Genomic DNA, 19889 nt, shown 5'->3' with positions numbered 1-19889 from the left:
TCAAGAATGAATGGGATCATTATTTGAAAAGGAAATGCAACCACAGGACTATGAGGAGGAAGTAGAGAAATGGTGCTAAGTACGTTGCTCCTTCAAAGGGTTAGCACAACAGAATAGGCCAAGTGGCCTTCTAATTTGCTGTAACCACTTTTGGATTTTATGATTATTTCCTTTTGGTCCTTTCATTCGACTGCTGCCACTTGGAATAGCCCAATTGTATTTTGAGCTCTGAATTCTCCTGACGGCTGGGAATTACAATGTGACGTAACATGGCATTATTTTTATATGTAAAGATAATCTCTAACTTGCATTGTTAGGTTCTCCTTCTGCTTATTACTCTTAGTATAATAAGACTAGAACTAGGAGACTCTATATAATTAATAAGTTTATAAGTGTCTCCTACTTAAGAGAGAGAGATAAAAGGAATTGTTTTCTCTTCATGGGTCTTGAGTCTGTAGAGTTCTCTTCTCCAGAGAGAAGTGGAGATAGGTCATTAAATATCTTGAAGACAAAAATAGATTCTTTGACCAACAAGAAGATCAAAGATGATCGTGGCCAGGCAGACCTTCAATTTGAGTCCATAATCAGATCAGCCATGATCTTATTGATTAACGGGACCAGCTCAAGGGGTGAAGTGATCGAATCCTGCTCCTAATTTGTGTGACTGTATTTGTTCAATGTCAACTTTCTAACTTAAAGGTGCAACATGTGGTAAACAACATACCCATGTTGCACATCAAAAAAACTGGGACATCGGGAAAAAGCTTTTGTACCTAGTTGATGACAATAGTTTGCCCTGGCTTAAAAGGAGAATGATACCTGCAGTAAAATCATTGAAAACAGAATAAGTTTAAAAAAAACGGTGTCCATAGTCAGACTTGATTTTGCTTCACAAAGTTTGCAACTACTTGGGATAGTGCTAAAAGTGTTCAGAAAAAAGTCCCCACAACTCTGCAGTTATGAGATGCCTATTTTAATGTAGGGCACATGCAGGAGTCCGAAAACATAGGGGGAGTCCCTTTTGCTGCACCATATCCTTTCCAGCAAACCTAGGTAGGTACTGATCTGCAGATAGAAAGGAAGTGTTTATCAATTAGAAAGTAACACATAGAACTCAACGTATTCTGTTTTAGTAGACTTGTGGTTAGCATATTGTGAAAGCTGGTCAAACACATTCCTTCATTAGTACTGTATTGCTCCCTATTAATCATGCTTTTATGTTTATCGTCCAAATATTAAGACTTTGTATCTTGGCGGAGAGAGCAAGAGTTTGGAGTTCCAGTGAAGAAAGTTAATTGGAAGCATGTTAGTTTCAGTTGGATTCCACATAGACTTCAGTTTTATCTTGCCAAGAAAATGTTGCAGAGTGTCTCATTTGCATGTGCAGTTCTCATTAGTTGTGCAAGACCTTGGCAGATCCAATTAACATTTAAGTACGTGAAGTTTCTATAAACAGTTAGTGATCTAATGCTTTCCACTATGAGGCACCCCCATGTGAACAGTGAAAGAAAATCTAATCTTATACATAGGGAGGATTGGAAGAGCTAAGACTATGTTTTTTTTGGCCCCAGTGGGGACAGAGGCATCCCACTGTTGCATCCCTCCTATTTGTGGACACAGGGCAGTCCATGAAGTTTCTGACAAATGGACCCTTGAAGCCATAAGACAGCACTAAGATTTATTTTGAGAGCTGGGTGTCTGCTAGTCCAGGGAATTGTCCTTTGTGTGCTCGCTGCCACCAAGGGAGTGGCCAGGGAGATATATCAAGACAGAGTGGCAATTGACATTCTGCTGATTTGTAGCCACTGTAAGCGCTTCACAAATATGTAGTCTCTGCCTTCCTGGTAGGTGCCATAGTGCTGCAGTACTTCATTTCAGCTCACAGGATAGAATCACTACAGCATAATGATAGAATCCAATCATTCGGCCCATCGAGTGCACTCAGAAGATATGACCCACAGAAAGCAATTTGTCATGAAGAGGGTGAGATCCTGAAATGAAAAACACCATTAGCTGGACAAAGAGGTGGAACAGAATCAGGTGGAGGGAAAGGCAGATGCAGAGCAGAGTCCAACTTAGGGCTCCAGTGTCTATACATGTCTTGCCAAGATTGGGGGAGGTTGGTATTTCATCCAGGCATGGTTTAACTGAGTCTGTCTAGTCAGCAAAGAAGAACAAGGAACAAAGAACCATACAGTACAAGAACAGGCCCTTCAGCCCTCCAAGCCTGCTCCAGTACCAAAACTGTCCAACTGAAACTAACATGCTTCCAATTAACTTGCTCTTCCATACCAAAACTGTCTTCACTTACAGGATCCATATCTCTCTATTCCCTTCCTATTTATGTATTCGTCCAGGTGCTTCTTGAATGTTGCTATTGTGTCTGCCTCTTCTGGCAGCACGTTCCAGGCACTCGCCACTCTTTGTGTAAAAAACATGCCTCATACATCTTTTTTAAACATCTCCCATCGCACCTTGAGCCTGTGTTCCCTAATAATTGACCCTTTCACCCTGGGAAAAAGCCTCATTCTTTCCACTCTATCCATGCCATTTACAACCTTACAAACTTCTGTCAGGGTGCCCCACAACCTTCTGCCTTCTGGTGAAAACTAACCCAGTCTATTCGACCTTCCTTCATAGCTAAAATCCCCCAGACCAGGCAACATCCTGGTAAACCTCTTCTGTACCCTCTCCAGAGCATCCACGTCCTTCTGGTAGTGTGGTGACCAGAACTGTAACAATATTCCAAGTATGGCCTAACTAAAGTTATATAAAGCTGCAACACAACTTGTTTAATCTTATACTCAATAGCAGGATGTCATTGCTCAGGAACTCACTTTCAATTGCCTGTGAGAACACTTCCACGTCTGAGTCTGCCTCGAATGGATTGATTCTAATCACCAATAAGTGATGTGTATCTGTCCAGCAGTCTCACTGTCCCTCTTTAATAACCTTTGGGGGTTCCTTTCACTCTTTTGCCTTTTTGTCAGTCCTGCCTTTTAAAAAGAAGGAAGCTTTTTTGACAGGGGATCAGGTGTCAATATTTGCAATGTGTTCCTCAAGTAACAATTCTACATTTACAATTGGATTCAGTGAACCACTTAATGCTCTGGTGTCCTCCACAGTTGGCCACTTTCTATGCAGCGTCAGCAGCCTGGCCATTGTGCCAGTTTATAGTTGAGTCATAGAGTCATAGAGATGTACAGCGCAGAAACAGATCCGTTGGTCCAAGTCATTCTTGCTGGCCAGCTCTCCTACACTAACCTAGTCCCATTTGCTAGCATTTGGTCCATATCTTTCTAATCCCAACCTATTCATATACCCATTCAGATGTTGTAATTGTACCAGCCTCCACCACTTCCTCTGGCACTTCATTCTGTACACGCGCCACCCTCTGTGTGAAAACGTTGCCCCTTAGCTCCCTTCAAAATCTTTGCCCTCTCGCCTTAAATCTACGTCCTACAGTTCTGGAACTCCCCTACCCTGGAAATAAAAGACCTTGATGCATGTGGTGATCACTGGGGATGTGCTAGAGGCCCTTGTCTCAGAACCTTGATGTGTTGCTGGTCCCTGAGCCAGAAGGGCCAAGGATGCCAAGGATGCTGACGGCGCCCATCAACGGGTGGCACTTACGTCCTTCTCTGTGACTCTTCAGCCCCAGGGTAGCTACCTGGAAGCCCAGGGGGAGCACCTGTTAAGGATGCCACTGAGATTCCACTCCACACATATTCACACCACCAGTACGGATGACCAGTCCATGGAACTGAGCTTTCTGTAGATTCTTTGTATGTCCATGCATTGCTGCATAGGCCTCTGCATAAGATTGACCATACTCTCAGCTGGTAGAACCCAGTGATTCGCAAACCTGAGCAGAGATGGTGCACATGAGCTGAACAAACACGCATCAACAGGTTGGGGATCCTCTGCTAGGAGGATGCAGTTATCTGTCATAAACTGACGTGCTATTCCAAATTTCTTAAAACCTTTGAGTTCAGGCAGAGCCTGACTGTTGCTTGTTGACTCTGCTCAGTGGGCGATGTCTGCTCTGCGTTGCAGCTCCCTGCTGCACCCCTCATTTGTCAGTCACCTCTCAAATGTGCCCCTCTCAACTGGTCCACTCTGGGATCAGTGATTGGCAAATTGTTGCCAGTCATCCTGGTCTTCATTTGAGGTCCAGCCCAAGACAGCATTGCCAGCTACCAGCCTGCAGTGAAGGGTCAGACCTCCAAAGTGTAGAAAGTAACCTCTCGGCAGAAATACCATGAGCAACCCCTTTCCCACGGGCGGGTAAGAAAGCAGCGATGAGCACGGAATGCTTATTGACATCTTTGGCTGAAATTGCTTCAACCCCCTCAATTGCTGCTCTGCATTTACCACAGTTTCACAGGCAAGTTTCAGGAAGCTTGGGAAACCAGTGGGCCCATATGTCTGGTAGCTTTCAGTGCAATTTTAGCATTTAGCACTTGGGAATTGACAGCTTCATTCTTGTTGGGGGGGCTGGTGGAGTGGGGGCGCTATATGTGCTCGCACGCGTGCGCACACACACACTCTGTGTTCTAGTGCAATTCAGGTTACAAGGTTTCCATAACTGTTGTCAAATCCACCAGTTTTAACCTGCAGCCAAACCCACCTGTTCTTTAGAGGTGGCATGGTGGTTCCGTGGTTAGCACTTCTTCCTCACAGCACCAGGGGCCCACTCTCGATTCCAGCCTTGAGTGTCTGTCAGTGTGGAGTTTGCACATTCTCCCCGTGTCAGTGTCGGTTTCCTGTGGGTAATCTGTTTTCCTCCCAAAGTCCAAAGATATGCAGGTTTGGTGAATTGGCCATATTGAAGACATGGTTATGGAGTGAGAGAGCTGGGATGCTGTTTGGAAAGTCAGTACAGACTCAATGGGACAAATAGTCTCTCTTTACTCTGTAGGGTTTCTATGATTAAAGACAAAAATTCAGTTCAATGAGGTCAAGTTAGAGACAACACCAACTTAATTATATAAACATGTAATACTTCCCACAATCACATCAGGCATTACATTTGACTTGGGCTGATTGTATAACACAGATGATATTAGACTGAATTATCAGTTAAAGTCAAAAATTACTCCCATTTATTAATGAAGAGGCTTTTATATATATCGTCACTGCTTCCCTTATTATTTTTTCACCCTCAGTCATGTTTTGTTGATTTAACAAGCAAGGGAATTGATTACAGTTTAAAGCAGCAGAATAGTTGAATGTGTCATTCTCACTTTGTACAGAATGTGAATCAGACAAATATAGAAAACGTGGGCATTCACAGAATTGTACTTTTTTCTCATAACATACCCAAGTTAGTAAACTTTCCTGTAATCAATCATCTAAAAATAGCTCAGTTATGTTACAGATCCTATCACAAGATCCAATTTACCTCGCTTGCAGAGTAAGACTACGGGAAAAGGCACTAGATCCTGAAAATGTGTGACTTACTCATTGGGGTCACAGCACAATTTCTCTAGTTCACTTTGTGCCCTCAGCAACCATCGAGGTCAAAGTCAGACAAACATAAAAGTAGTAACCGTTCTAGTTTTTTCGGCTCATTGCGCCTGCTTCTCCATTCATTAAGGTCATGGCTGATCTTTTAAATTAACTCCACTTTCCTGCCTTGTCCCCACACTCCTTGATTCACTTGGTATCTGAAAACCTATCGACTTCAGTCTTAAATCAGATCGGTGCTGCGCATCTGCAGCAAAAGTGGATTGACAAAGTAGACGTAGAGATAATGTTTCCTTCTGTGAGGTAATCTGGAAGGAGAGGTAGTAGTTTTAGGAGAAGGGGCAGATTTAAAACAGAGATGAGGAGAAATTGCTTCTCTCAAAGGGTCATGAACCTGTTCAGTGTCCCAGAGTGCAGTGGATGCTGGGACATTTGGTAAATTTAAGGAGGAGACAGACAGGTTTTAATTAATCACTAGTTAAAAGGTTATAGGGAGTGGGCAGGAAAGTTGAGGCTGAAATGAGATCAGCCTTGATTATATTAAATGGCAGAGCAGACTCAAGGGGTTGGATTGTCCATCCCTGCTCCTGGTTTTTATATTCCTATGTTCACAATTTCCTGAGATCAAGCATTACTTTTTGAGTGAAGAAATTATTCCTCACCATCTGCTGGATTGCCTTGAGTCATTTTTGTGTGACCTTTAAGCGCTGAGATCCACAGTGATGTCTGTGAAGGCTGAGCTTGCGTAGCACAGTCCCAACTTGTATGGGCCTCAGAACACCAGTGGGAGTATCTACTGTAGCATTGAACTAGGGGCTGGATATGTTAGCATAGAGGTAACACAGTGCTTCACTACACGGGAAAGCCCTGTGTGAAGTTGGAGCTGAACTCCTCCTTGTTTCTCACCAGCTGGCTGCCTGGCAAGTTTGGCATGGAATGTCTCTGCATGCAACCCATCAGTTGTCTCCTGTGCATTGTCTCAACAGAGGAACTGGAGGCTTCACCTTCCAGGGAGCTGGTAAATGTGCTATCCTTAGCCCTGGCTCTGGCTATAGACCACTCATGATCCTGTGCAGATCTTACTATCCTCTCGACACCCGTGCAGTGCTAGTATCACAGCTGGTGGCTGCAATTATCAAACCAAATACTGATGCTCCTTCAGAGTCATACAGCATGGAAACAGACCCTTCGATCCAACTTATCAATGCCAACCAGTTATCTAAATTAATCTGATTTGGCGATGTCAGTGTTGGACTGGAGTGTGCAAATTTTAAAACCACACAACACCAGGTTATAGTCCAAAAGGTTTAAATGGAAGCACTAGCTTTCTGAGCGCTGCTCCTTCATTCAGGTGGTTGTGGAGTATAAGATTGTAAGACTATAAGATTGTAATTCTGTGTCTTACAATCTTATACTCCACAACCACCTGATGAAGGAGCAGCGCTCCAAAAGCTAGTGCTTCCAATTAAACCTGTTGGACTATAATCTGGTGTTGTGTGATTTTTAAAATAAATTAATCCAGTCCCACTTGCCAGCATTTGGCCCATATCCCTCTAAACCCTTCCTATTCATCTACCCATCGAGATGTCTTTTAAATGTTGTAATTGTAACAGCCTTCACCATTTTCTCTGGCAGCTCATTCCATACAGACACCATTCCCCTACCCTATTATTTTATATTTACCCCTGACTAATGCACCTAACCTACACATCCATGAGCACTATGGACAATTTAGCACGGCCAGTTCACCTAACCAGCACATCTTTGAATTGTGGAAGGAAACTGGAGCACCTGGAGGAAACCCACACAGACAACTGGGGAATCTGCAAACTCCACACAGGGTCACCCAAGGCTGGAATTGAACCCAGGCCCTTGGTGCTGTGAGGCAGCAGTGCTAACCACTGAGTCACTGTGCCACCTATGTCCCACACCCACTTTGTGCTGCTCTCTCCGTGTGCAACCTTTACATCCACTATAAAGAGAAAGTGTTGGTGAGTGTTTCTTAAAAGTGCGGATGCAGGTATCACTGGCTAAGCCAACATTTATTGCCCATCTCTTATTGCCCTTGAGGAGATGCTGGTGAATTTGTCTTCTTGAATAGCTGCAGTGCATGCAATGTATGTACGCCCACAATGCTGCAGTGAAGAGAGAGAGTGCCAGAAGTTTGACCCAGTGACAATGAAATAATGATGATATATTTCCAGTTTTGGGTGGTGAATGGCTTGGAGTGGAACTTGTAAGTGACGATGTTCACATGTATCTGCCACCCTTGTCTTTCTAGGTGGAAGTGGTCAAGGATTTGGAAGGATACTGTCTAAAGAATTTTGGTGAATTCTGCAGTGCAGAATTCCCTGCCCAGGGAAGCAATTGAGGCTACCTTGTTGAATGCTTTTAAGATGAAGATAAATAGATTTTTGAACAGTAAAGGGATTAAGGGTTATGGTAAGTGGATGAGTAAGTGGAGCTGACCCCAAGAAAAGATCAGCCCATGATTGTATTGAATGTCAGGGCAGGCTGGATGATCAAGATGGCCTACTCCTGCTCCTAGTTCTTACGGTCTATTCCTGTAAATGGTATGCACTGTTCCTCATTATCTAATCTGCTCATTCCCAACTCAAAAGCTCTAACAGTTTTGTTAATTTTCTCTTGTAAATCTGTGTTGATTCTATCCAACAAAATTATGATTTAACAGGTCATTGTTATCACTAATTATAGATTCTAGTACTTTCCTAATAACTAAATTGTAGAGCTGTCCTCTCTTCTTTCTTGAATAACGGGGCTTTATTTTTAAGTTCATTCATAGGATATGGGTGTCCCTGGGCAGGCCAGCATTTATTACCCATTCCTAATTGTCCAAAGGGCAGTTAAATGCTGTGAGTCTGAAGTCGCATGTACGCCGACCAAGTAAAGATGGCAGTTTCCTTTCAAAAAGGGCATTAGTGAACTATATGAGTTTTCCCCCATATTGGCAATGTGCAGGTCAGGTGAATTGGTCATGCTAAATTGCCCCATAGTGTGAGTTGCATTATTCAGGGGTAAATATAGGGGAGGGAAATGGGTCTTGTTGGATTGCTCTTCAGAGGATCGGTGTGGACTTGTTGGGCCGAAAAGCCTGTTTCCATACTATAGGGAATCTAATCCTTAAGGTACCATATGGAAATTACAAAGATCCTGAAAGACCAAACATAACAATTGATGAAATTAAGAGATTAGATCACAAGGAGTAATTCTTTTGATCATGTTTTTACTGAAAAAAATGAAGATTGAGAGTTGACATGATTTGTTGTTAACATTCTACAGACATCAGACAATGTAGACAATGACTTATTGTGTCCAGTTCTTGTCACCCTGCTATAGGAAGGATATTATTAAATTGGAGATGGTTCAGAAAAGATTTACCAGAATTTGTTGGGGCTGGAGGGTTTGAGTTATAAGGGGAGGCTGAATAGGCTGGGACATTTTTCACTAGAACAGAGGAGGTTTATAAAATCATGAGGGGAATAGATAAGTTCAATCATAAAAGTCTTTTCCCTAGGGTTGGAGAGTTCAAAACGAGGGTATATTTTTAAGGTGAAAGGAGAAAGATTTAAAAGAGACTTGAGGGTAACTTTTTCACACAGTGTGGGGGGGGGGGGGGGGGGTGGCGGGGGCGGTTCATATGTGGAATGAACTGATGAACTGCCAGAGGAAGTGATAGATGCAGGTACAATTACATTTAAAAGATATTTGGACCGATACATAAATAGGTAAGGTTTAGAGAGATATGGGTCAAACGCGGGCAAATGGGACTAGCTTGGTCTGCAACAAGTGGGACCAAAGTGTCTGTTTCTGTGCTGTCTGATTCTATGACTCTTTTAGACTCTTCCAGATTTTTGTTGGGCTCAAATTCCCCCATCTGCAATAGTAGGATTTAAACCTGGCTCCCTGGAACATTACCGGGGTCTTTGGATTAATAAACCCAGCAATAATACCACTAGGCTAGCACCTCCCCTTTGCGTGTTTTGTATGATTGAAACCAATGCAAACACTATGGCTGGGGCTATCTAGTTTAATGCCCAAAGATGTCGGCCATTCTGATCAGAGGATTTGTCAGCGTTTAGTTGCATTAATTGAATCAGTATCACTTTCTTGCTTCTCTAAGTACCTCGATCTCACCAGACCTTTGATTCCCCTCTATTTATGAAATGTTCTTGTGCGTTCTACGAAAACAGCTGCAATTTAAAAAAAAATTCTGTTCCTTTCTTATTTCTCCAATGATAATTTCATGTTTTATCTGTTATTAATATGCCGGCTTATCTCTCAAAACCCCTCTGGTTCACGTTTGCTTTCATTAAACCCTTTCCTTCTACATGCCTGTCAAAGATGTTACAATATGTTTTTATGGGTCTTGTTAGTTTACGCTCATATTCCGCATTATTTTTTTAAAACTTCCTGATCATTCTTTGTTAAATATTACAATCCTTCTAATCCCCACTTACTCATCTTTCAAGCGACATCATAAACCATTTTTTAAATCGAATGCCATTTTAAACTTTTCTTATTCACCATAAAAAAAAAGAAAGGAGGTAACAGAGCATAAACATAAACAGATTTTGCTGGGAAAGCTCAGCAGGTCTGGCAGCATCGAGTTCTCAGAACTAGTTCCAGTTCTGAGGAAGGGTCACTGGACCTGAAACATTAACTCTGATTTTGGTTCACAGATGCTGTCAGACTTGCTGAGTTTTTCCAGCAACTTCTGTTTTAGTTTCTGATTTACAATATCTGCTTTTATGAGGTAATAGAGTGTATCGGCTCAGGTTGTACAAAATGAGCCTTTTTTATAGCATGATGTTAGTATTTTAGGCCAGCAGTTAATCTTGGCAGACAAAAACAACACAATTCATTTCTTAGCTCACTATTTTAACAGAGGTAGCTGCTTGTGGAATAAAAGTATTGTCTCACTATGAATGTTCCAAAGAGTTAAAAGCTGAAATTGAGGGAATTATGTGGTCCAGCAGGTTATATGCCTTCCTTTTATCTTTGAACAAAGAGCCCAATTCTTGAGCAAACCTTTTGGATTTGTTATTTGTTTTACAGTACTAAATGAAATGAAACTCAATGATCACTAAGTGGGCCTTATAGCACAACACTGTCACTAATTTGGTATTGCTAGGGTAATCTCAGGAAGAGAGACATCTCAGAGCAGCTCAAAGAAATGAACAAATATTATACTCATTCAATAGGGAATTCTGCTTTAAGAAGAGACCTTATTCCACATTCTTTTTTTTGCTTTACCTGACCTGAAAATGTTTGATGCTACATTGGGTGCCCAGAAATTCCATGTGCTGATTCCAGAAGGAGTTTAATTGAAGAGTCTTGCTGAAGGCTGACAAAAATCGTGACAGCAAAACATTAGCTAGTGGGTGTTTGATTTGGGAAATGGACCACTCCCTCCTGCTGCGAGTATGCCATCACCTTGACGAGTTACAGAATCGTCAGCAGGAAGGGAACAAAAATGCTTGAAGTGCTGATCAGAATCTATGAGAGGAAAAGATAGGTTAATATCTGGGTGTGAACCATCAAATGTACTTGGTTCAAAGGTTTCATTTCGACACTGACTCACTCAGATCCCTGAAACTAGTTAAAATAGAAATTCATTGACGAAACTGGTTAACTCAGCAGGCTTTCAACCTAAGCGACTCCCCCACAGGTCTCTGATTTGTCGTATGGAGATCAGGAACAGGAGACTCATGTGATAGTGAGCAGGCAATTTCCCATGACTGCTAATTGGGACTACTATTTGTGTATTTTGTTAAAGATTTCAGTGACTACCCCAACGAAAGCAACTTGTCTCTGTAAAGTCGTAGCAAACAACAACAACTTTTACTTTCATCTTTGAATTAAGGGATTTTCTCTGGGAAAGTCATTTGGGATTTGAAAAAGAAAATTATAGCAGACTCCAAAATGCATCAAATAAAACATTTTTAAAAATCTCTGGGAAGGCAGGCCCCAGACCAGCTAAAACTGATCTCATGCCTTAATCTCTCATATTTCTTCCAGTAAATTTTAAATCTATCCATGTGGAAATGTCTCAACTTAGCTTGCTGTCTTCCCCCTCTTATTTACTCTGCTTTGTCACTTCCTTAACCTTACCCTGCATAAAAACTCTCTGACCCATGGTGTTGGCTACCATCTCAAATTTGCCAACTCATGCAGCCCCTTCATTTCCCATGATTTAACTCACAGATCACTATGCCTGACCACTTCCTCCTATCTTTCATGATTCACGTCACCCTACTCCCTGCCAACTCTACTTCCTTCTATGTTTACGCTGAACTAAATTCTGTCTCACGTGAGTTGTGCTTTATACTTTGAAAGTTTGAGCCAGACCTTCAGTTGCCACGATACTTCTGCAACTGACAATGCACTCAACCATTCACTTCTGTTTTTGATAACCATGTCTCCAATAAAACCTTTTACCCTATCCAACACTGAGTAGCCTCTCTGGTATGGCCCCTGTCTTGTCTAATCTGAAAAGCTGAGAGGACATATACTTGAGTGCATCTGGTACAGAACTGGTCCAACCATCCAACACCAAGCTTGGCTAGACCATGCTAAATGCTATTGAGCCCCTATGTCTTCCTTCAAAGAATTTCACAATTCGAGGTGAACCGTGGAAAGCAAAGGTAACCAATTTTTTTTTTCCATTACCAACTTTTTACATGCTTTTTAAGTTCCCATCCCTTCATATTCTTCTTCAACAAGGTGTGAAGTACTGATGGCCACAGCTTCATCATAAATACAGAGAATGATTACAACACAGGAGGAGATCATCCAGCCCATTGCACAAAATGTAAAAGCAGGGACGTCTAGTTGCAGTTGTCCAGTGGATTTGTGAGACCATGTCTTGAGTATTGTGTACAGTTTCGATCTCTGTTTTTGAATAAATGTATCATGGTTTCAGAAGCTTTGGAGCAGAGAAGAGTAAAGGGGAAGAGTTATTAGAGATGTATAAGATTATAAAGGGCGTGAACAGGGTGAATAGTAAGCAGCTGTTCCCCTGAATCAAAGGGTCAATAACAATGGGGCATAACTTTAAGGTGAAAGGCAGGAGGTTTAGAGGGGATTTGAGGCAAAACATTTTCACTCAGAGGCTGGAAGGTGTCTGGAAAGCACTGCCCAGGAGAGTAATTGAGGTGGAAACCTCACAACCTTTAAAAGTACTTGAATAGACACTTGAAATATCATAACATTCTAGCTATGGGCCTGGTGCTGGAAAGTGGTACTAGCATAGGCAGCAATAAATCTCAGCAGCACATGCTCAATGGGCTGAAGGGCCTCCTCTATGCTCTTTGATACTATGATCCTGTGATAAGTTACACAGACAAGGTTCCAACTCATTTTTGGAAGGCCCATGGAACAAGTCAGGCGTGGAATTGAGAAGAATGATGTTGCTATGCAAGCACGATTTAAGAAGGCATCTTGGCTGTTTTGGAATGTCCATTTTCAGAATCAAGCTGAAAATTCCAAAGAGCTGCATGTGGGCTGCTGCCATCCACCCTTTCCAACAATGATGGAAACAGCCAGCTTTGGAAATAGAAGCAGTACGTGGCCATTTTATTTCTAATTCCCGATCATATGCAATCCCAAAACAAGACTAAATCCTGCCTCATGACTCAATTTATAAAGCGCAGGAACCTGTTAATGTCATTAGCTCGCTTTCTCAACCGTTGACGCAAAGTGTCATTAACAGTGCTATCAAGCAGCCCCTGCTCAGCAATAACCGCTCAGTGATGCTCAGTTTGGGATCCACCAGGACCAATCAACTCCTGAGGGAAAGTAGGGACTGCAGATGCTGGAGATCAGAGTCAAGAATGTGGTTCTGGAAAAGCACAGTGGTTCAGGGAGCATCCGAGGAGCAGGAGAATTGACGTTTCAGGTATAAGCCCTTCATCAGGGCTGTTGAAGAGCTTATGCCTGAAACATCGATTCTCGTGCTCTTTGGATGCTGCCTGACCTGCTGTGCTTTTCCAGCACCAAACTCTCGACTCCCATTCAACTCCTGACCTCATTACAGCCTTGGTTCAAACATGGACAAAAGAACTGAATTCCAGAGGTGAGGTGAGAGTGACAGCCCTTGACATCATGGCTGCTTTCAACCGAGTGTGACACCAAGGAGCCCTGGCAAAATGGGAATCAATGAATACCAGGGGGCAAACTCTCCTAGAGTTGGAGTCACACCTGGAACACAGGAAGACGATTGTGGTTGTTGGAGATCATTCATTTCAGCTCCAGGGCATTTTTGCAGGAATTCTTAGGTTAGAGTCCCAGACCCAACCATTTTCAGCTGCTTCATCAATGATCCTCCCCATCTTAAGGTCAGAAGTGGGGATGTTCACCAATGATTACACAATGTTCAGCACCATTTGCGACTCCTCAGATATTGAAGCAGTCTATATTCAATAAGATCAGACAATATCCAGGCTTGGGTTGACAAGTGGAAAATAACATTTGTGACACAAAAATGTCAGGCAATGGCCATCTCCAATAACAGACAACCTAACCACTGCTCCTTGACATTCAATGGTACTACCATTACTGAATCCTCCACTGATAACATCCTGTGGGTTGCCATTGACCATAACCAAAGTGGTTACGGCAGCAGGTCAGAGGCTAAGAATATTGCAGTGAGTAAATCACCTCCCGATTCCCAACAGCCTGTTCACCATTTACAAGGTACATGTCAGGAGAATGATGGAACACTCCCCATTTGCCTGGTTGAGTGCAGCTCCCACAACACTCAAGAAGCTTAACACTATCCAGGACAAAGCAGCTGGCTTGACTGAGACCACATACATAAACCTCTACTCCCACCACCGGTAGCAGTCTGTACCACCTACAAGATTCAGTGCGGTAATACACGAAGACCCCTTTGACAGCACCTTCCAAAACCACAACCTCTGCAATCTAGATAGGAATGTGGAAACACCATCAACTGCAAGACTTCCTTCAAATCACTCACCATCCAGATTTGGAAATTTATTGCCATTACATCAGTGTCAATGAGCCAAAATTCTAGAATTGCTTCCTAAACGGCATTGTGGATCTATCCACAGCCAATGGACTGCAGGAGTTTACGAAGGCAACTCACCACCATCTCCTCAAGGGGCAACTAGGGATCCACAAATATATGCTGGCCCAGACAGTGATGTCCACATCTCATGAAATAATTTTGTTTCAAATTCAATGATTTGTGCAGCTCTAGATCTTTCTACTGATCTTGCTCCAGATTTCAAATTGCTTCCTTTTATATTGTCACATCTTATTCCTCCTCCCAAAATGCCTCTGTATTAAATTTAATCTGTCATGTGTCCACCTATTCCATCTTGACCTCTTGGTCATGGTCTCTGATCTTTTGAAGTCTATCACTGTCTGCTCACTGTATTTCCATGCTTCGTATCATCTTACAGAGTCATACAACATGGAAACATACTCTTTGGTCCAATTCGTCCATGCCAAGCAAATTTCCCAACTAAACTAGTCCCAGTTGCCTGCATTTGGTCCATATCCCTTTAAACCTATTCAAGTACCTGTCAAAATGTCTTTTAAGTGTTGTAAATGTACTAGCATCTACCATTTTCTCTGGCAGTTCACTTCACATACAAACCACCCCTGTGTGCAAAATTGCCCCTCAGGTCCCTTTTAAATAGAGTCATAGAGATGTACAGCATGGAAACAGACCCTTTGCTCCAACCCATCCATGCCGACCAGATATCCCAACCCAATCTAGTCCCACCTGTCAGCACCTGGCCCATATCCCTCCAAACCCTTCCTATCCATATACCCATCCAAATGCCTTTTAAATGTTGCAATTGTACCAGCCTCCACCACTTCCTCTAGCAGCTCATTCCATACATGTACCACCCTCTGCTTGAAAAAGTTGCCCCTTAGGTCTCTTTTATATCTCTCCCCTCTCACCCTAAACCTATGCCCTCTAGTTCTGGACTCCACCACTCAGGGAAAAGGCTTTGTCTATTTATCCGATCCATGCCCCTCATGATTTTGTAAACCTTTATCAAATCACCCCTCAACCTCCGACGCTCCAGGGAAAACAGCCCTCACCTCTCAACCTCTCCTGATAGCTCAAATCCTCCAACCCTGGCAACATCCTTGTAAATCTTTTCTGAATCCTTTCAAGTTTCACAACAGGTTTCCAATAAGAAGGAGACGCGAATTGCATGCAATGTTCCAACCGTGGCCTAACCAATGTCCTGTACAGCCGCAACATGACCTCCCAACTCCTGTACTCAATACTCTGACTAATAAAGGAAAGCATTCCAAATGCCTTCTTCACCATCCTATCTACCTGCGACTCCATTTGCAAGGAGCTATGAACCTGCACTCTGAGGTCTCTTTGTTCAGCAACACTCCCTAGGACCTTACCATTAAGTGTATGAGTCCTGCTAAGATTTGCTTTCCCAAAATGCAGCACCTCGCATTTATTTGAATTAAACACCATCTGCCACTTCTCAGCCCATTGACCCATCTGGTCAAGATCCTGTTGTAATCTGAGGCAACCTTCTTCGCTGTCCACGCCACCTCCAATTTTGGTGTCATTTGCAAACTTACTAACTATACCTCTTATGCTTACATCCAAATCATTTATAAAAGTGACAAAATGTAGTGGACCCAGCACCGATCCTTGTGGCACTCCACAGGCCACAGGCCACAGGCCTCCAGTCTGAAAAACAACCCTCCACCACCACTCTCTATCTTCTTCCTTTGAGCCAGCTCTGTATCCAAATGACTAGTTCTCCCTGTATTCCGTGCGATCTAACCTTGCTAACCAGTCTCCCATGGGAAACCATGTTGAACGCCTTACTGAAGTCCATATAGATCACATCTACTACTCTGCCCTCATCAATCTTCTTTGTTACTTCTTCAAAAAACTCAATCAACACTGTGAGACATGATTTCCCAGACACAAAGCTACATTGCCTATCCCTAATCAGTCCTTGCCTTTCCAAATACATGTACATCCTGTCCCTCAGGATTCCCTCCAACAACCTGCCCACTACCGATGTCAGGCTCACTGGTCTATAGTTCCCTGGCTTGGCCTTACCACCTTTCTTAAATAATGGAACCACATATGCCAACCTCCAGTCTTCCAGCACCTCATCTGTGACTATCGATGATACAAATATCTCAGCAAGAGGCCCAGCAATCACTTCCCTAGTTTCCCACAGAGTTCTAGGGTGCACCTGATCAGGTCGTGGGGATATATCCACTTTTATGTGTTTCAAGACATCCAGCACATCCTCCTTTGTAATATGGACATTTTTCAAGACATCACCATCTATTTCCCTACAGTCTGTATCTTCCATGTCCTTTTCCACAGTAAATACTGATGCCAAATACTCGTTTAGTATCTCCCCCATTTTCTGCGGCTCTACACTAAGGCCGCCTTGCTGATCTTTGAGGGGTCCTATTCTCTCCCTAGTTACCCTTTTGTCCTTAATATATTTGTAATGTTTCTCTTCTTACTTTAAAAATGTGCCCTCTAGTTTTGAACTCCACCACCCTAGAGAAAAAAATCTTTGCTATTTAACTTATCAATGCTTCTTTTAAAGTTTTTCAATTGCTCCCTTCATACCCAATTCTGGGTCATCAATATCAGTCAAGAAAAGCAGTGGTTCTCACACTGATCTCCAGGGACCCCTTGTTATATAAGCTCCTCCAGTCTGTAGACAAACTATTCTGCACTACTTTCCTGGCACTCAGTCGGTTTCATATCATTTTATTTTGTGAGACTTGTCAAAGTCAGTGGGAAATCAGATAGCAGCAGATGTATGGGAATGTTGGAGCAATGATTCTCCCTTTAATTTCTCTTCTTCCTTCTTGTAGGTTTGGATCTTTGGTGGTGATCTCTTTGATCCTGTCTGCTTCTGCCGCATCCCCGGAAGCAGGAATTAAAATCTCACATTCCTCGTGCGACGGCCGCAGACAGTACAACTTGGTCCCTGTCTGCACTACTCCCACCCCTCAGGACATTTCACAATGTTAGCGTCCCCATTCTGAATGAAATGATATGAAATTCCTCCATATGGATAAAGGCATTCAACGCAAATGAATTTCATATGATTGTTTTTCAGAATTGCGACATTGTATTACATAAACCCAAAGCCTCAATGTTCCTCGTTTATAACTTGTATGCTGCATTTGGAAGCTGCTGTGCTGTGTCATTTCTACACAGCAGTGTAGTCTGTCTCCATTGCCTGTCATATCTTTCATTCTAATGAGTGTCACGCAGATGTCTGCCAGGGGTTAGAAGTAAACTTGAAGAAATTATATTACTCTTTTCTCTTCTTGGCCTGAAACAGGGAGAAAATTTGCATTTTATCACAGCATCTAGAAAATGTGTTCAAACATTCAATGCTGGTTATACAGAAATATGCCAATTGTAACTGCAGAAATGTCACTGGGCTTCAGTGCATTGGTAGTGTGGCCACTGCATTGAAAGACTTGAATTTCTTGAAGTAGATTCATTTAAAATATGATTTAGAAACATGTGTTAGTCTGACTGGCGCACATTTGAAACTAAATGCTTCTTTGAGCCAAGGGTCATAAGTTGTAAATAGCAGAATATATCTATCTAATTTAGACTTGAAGACAGAACAATGAGTGAGGGCAAATAATCAAAAACAAAAGCTGAGCCAAGATACCATACTCTCAAGAACAAAATATTTTTCTAATTAATTTTCAGATTTGTAATTGATTTTAACCTTTGATGTACCATAAATATGGGATGACTAGTCTCTGGTGCACAGTTTACCTTTGCTGTCAAGGCATTTATTTTGAAACATTCAACAGTGCTGGCGAAGAAGCGACCACATCTTCACAAGTCTTCAACACTTCAGCTTTGCCGTGTTTTTGAGTATTGGATACACAACCTTTGAGTTTGAAATCGTGCTGCAAGATAATAGTGAACATATGAGTAATAGAAAATTTAAATAACAGAGAGAAATTTCAGATGCATATTTATGCATTGCTGTCCCATTCTAGAATTTAAAGGTCTATGCCCTGCCAGGTTCTAATAGTCTTGTCTAATGATGACTAACTGTTGATTGTTGAAAAAATTCCTATCTTAGATTAGATTACTTACAGTGTGGAAACAGGCCCTTCGGCCCAACAAGTCCACACCGACCCGCCGAAGCATAACCCACCCATTTACCCCTTCATTTACCCCTTCATCTAACACTACGGGCAATTTAGCACGGCCAATTCACCTAACCTGCACATTTTTGGACTGTGGGAGGAAACCGGAGCACCCGGAGGAAACCCATGCAGACACGGGGAGAATGTGCAAACTCCACACAGAGAGTCGCCTGAGGCGGGAATTGAACCTGGGTCTCTGGTGCTGTGAGGCAGCAGTGCTAACCACTGTGCCACTGTGCCGCCCACAAATCTTCTTCACAAATGTCTTTAAGGAAGGACGCTGCCAGACCCACAGCCAACCTCCCATCCATGGACTCCATTTACATGTCTCATTGTTGCAGAAAGGCTGCCAACATCATCAAAGACCAATCTCACCCCACCCCCCTACCCCACCCAACCGTAATGCTCTCCAATAATCTCTTCCATCAGGGAGAAGATACAGAAGCTTGAACACATGCACCAGCAGGTTCAAGAACAACTTCTTCCCTGCTGTTATTAGAGTGATGAATGGACTCTCTAACCTCAAATAATGCTGATCTTGTTCATGTTGATCTTGCCTTGCCCATATGCTGTACAGTGCAACCTGTATGCTTTACTCTGTCCAAGATTTATTTCACTCTATGATCTGTATGTCCTTGCTTACTATGACCTGTCTGTACTGCTCGCAAACAAAGCTTTTCATTGTACAGAGGAACCTCAATTATCCGAATGACATGGATGAGGAGCATTTTGTCGGATAATCGAATGTTGGGATAATCGAATGCCAAATAACACAGTTTAGCCAAGCATCGGGATCTTGTGATCTTGCCGGATAATCCGAAATTCAGATAAGCGAATGATGGAAAATGGAGGTTCCTCTTATGTACACGTGACAATAAATTTAATCAATCAATCAATCAATCAATGTGGTTGACTTTTCAGGAATTAAAGATGTTATATTCAGTTAAATCTGCCTGGAACTATTCACGTTGTGCAAATTTTACTGAGGAATTATGAGGCAGGGTTAGTTTGGGAAGTTTGGAATGGGCAGTAAATGCTGGCTAGCCAGCGATGCCCGCAAAATGTGAACACATTTTGAAACATGTCCTATCATGGCCTATGCAAAAGCATCAGGATCATGCAAAAACCACATGCAAGTCCTTTCATAGTTTGGGTTTGTAGGGCACTATCACAGGATATTGGCTGCTTTGACGATGTCACACATTCCACAAGTGGCGAAATGCACT

General features: G+C 42.5%; 1 long non-coding RNA gene across 3 annotated transcripts in view; it reads right to left on the bottom strand.

Moving 5' to 3' along the window:
- Nucleotides 1–1664: 1664 nt before the first annotated feature.
- Nucleotides 1665–19889, bottom strand: part of LOC122551997 (uncharacterized) — a 92612-nt gene continuing 74387 nt past the window's right edge. For all 3 annotated transcript variants that reach the window (XR_015757523.1, XR_015757522.1, XR_015757524.1), the window contains 3 exons: nucleotides 18281–18417; nucleotides 4631–4926; nucleotides 1665–1991 (listed from right to left, as the gene is read on the bottom strand). This is a non-coding gene — a long non-coding RNA (uncharacterized LOC122551997). The remainder of the gene's footprint in view (nucleotides 1992–4630; nucleotides 4927–18280; nucleotides 18418–19889) is intronic.

This window comes from Chiloscyllium plagiosum, unplaced genomic scaffold (assembly GCF_037043375.1).
Source record: "Chiloscyllium plagiosum isolate Xiang-an unplaced genomic scaffold, Cpla_swu_hap1 HiC_scaffold_7, whole genome shotgun sequence".
NCBI lineage: Eukaryota > Metazoa > Chordata > Chondrichthyes > Orectolobiformes > Hemiscylliidae > Chiloscyllium > Chiloscyllium plagiosum.
The sequence above is the reverse complement of the archived record's forward strand: the minus strand, read 5'-3'. Positions and strand labels throughout refer to the sequence as shown.